Here is a 1,831-nt window from a genome sequence, read left to right as displayed (position 1 = left end):
ATCACCAAAGAAATAAGCATTGACAGAGGAAATGTACAGTAACTATGTTCTGAGACATTCCAACATTCAGAAATTTGAGAAAAGAGAAAGAAGAAGCAAAGGAGTCTGAGAAGGAGAGGTCAGTGAGGTAAAAGGTGAGCCTAAAATGTGTTGTCTTAGAATCCAAATAAAGAATGTGTTTCCAGGAAATGGGCATGATCAGCATTATCAAATGGTCCAAATATGATGAGACTTGAATTTTGACCACTGGAATTTACAAGGTGGTCATTTTTGACCTTGGCAAGAGTAGTTTCTATAGCCTGATACAGGTGAAAACCTGTGAAGTGGGTGCAAGAGAGAATGAGGGCAGAGGAATTAGAGTTAAGGATACTAGAACACTTTTTACAGTGTTGCTGCAAAGAAGAGCAGAAAAATGGTGTGGAAGTCAGAGGATAAAGTAGAGTTAAGAGGAGGATTCCCCAAGATGGGAGAAATAGTCTATTTATATGCTGTTGGGTATAATTCAGCAGGGGGGGAATTTGATGATGTAAGAAAAAGAAGGAAGAATTGCTGGAGTGATGTTCTTGGGACAAAAAGAATGTACTAGATGTAGTGAAAGCATACAGGGTCTCCTGGTCTTGGTTAGAAGCATGGACAACTTATCTAATGTAACACAAACGAGGTAATATGTATAGCTACAGATGATAAGAAGTATGTAGTCGTGGTGATGAGAGTTTTTATAAAGTTCTTTTCTGATGACTTCATTTTAATTCTTTTCTTCCGTTTGAAAGCAGTTACTGTTTACTGAGTGACCAGACTACAAAATAATCATGGTGGAAGCTTAGTTCAGTCTTCTAAAAAGCCTATTGATCTGATCTTCCCCTTCAACAAAATGGGTGGTCTTTCTCTTCATTCCAATTCTGGGAGAATGTTGTTTAAAGTGCCACAGAAAGTTGTTTGCTTCTTTGAAGCATTTCCCAATAGTGTAGATCTCATGAATCAGATACTCCATGCAGGTTACACCATATTTACCAAAAGATTGTGCAGAGTTATTTGTCAAGGCAATCTGCTTCTTATTGATTTTGCCATAAACACACTTACAGATAAGTTCATTCACAGACTTCAAGTTCAGGTACACCCATGAAACGTATAGTTCCACAATTCTCAATATGTTAACTGAGGCTTAGCAAAGGTGCCATTGAAGATCTGATGAAAGTGAAGAAGGTGCAACACTCTTTGATCTTTGGGCTCACACCAGTGATACTTCTGATCCTAATGATAAATTTGCATTCTGCAGATACATAGAAGCTGCTAGATTTCCTTGCCATTCCAGCTATTCAAATCTCAGTTCTGTAGATCTACCTATATTCCTTGTGATTGTGCTTGGTTTTTTCATAGACAAGCTTCTTCCTTGTCTTTTGAAGCATCTTTTAGGCAAACTTCTTTCTCAAGTGCTTAATCTTCAGTTCAGCAAAATTCTTTCACTTTTACTTATAGGTTTCTGGTCAACAGGAGACTTCTTTTCTTCTTCAACACCCTCCATGGTTCCAGCTAGAAAAGAGAGCTAATTTTCTTAGTGAAATGGAAAGCAAAGATATCAACTGATTGTGAGGGTGGAAGAGGAGGTATTATAGTAGAGAGATGAGAAAAGAGAAGGTGTGGTATAGTAACTTACCAAATGGGGAAAGACATTCCATTTCAGAAAATCCAACAAAAACAAATGACTAGGTAATCAGTTTGGATTCAAATGATTGAATTCAGGGAGCATTTTACGGCAACACTTTCCACTGTCATTCCAATGCTATCAAGAATAGGCATCATAAAGCTCCTCAAGGACGGCAGAGCTCCCCTT

The 1,831-nt window shown here is 38.0% G+C and overlaps 1 pseudogene; it reads right to left on the bottom strand.

The window, feature by feature from the left end:
• Positions 1-820: 820 nt before the first annotated feature.
• Positions 821-1,499, bottom strand: LOC101427467 (large ribosomal subunit protein uL30 pseudogene; annotated as a pseudogene).
• Between the last annotated feature and the right edge of the window lie 332 nt (positions 1,500-1,831).

Source organism: Dasypus novemcinctus, chromosome 14 (genome assembly GCF_030445035.2).
Source record: "Dasypus novemcinctus isolate mDasNov1 chromosome 14, mDasNov1.1.hap2, whole genome shotgun sequence".
NCBI classification, from domain to species: domain Eukaryota; kingdom Metazoa; phylum Chordata; class Mammalia; order Cingulata; family Dasypodidae; genus Dasypus; species Dasypus novemcinctus.
This window is presented reverse-complemented; position numbering and strand designations above follow the sequence as displayed.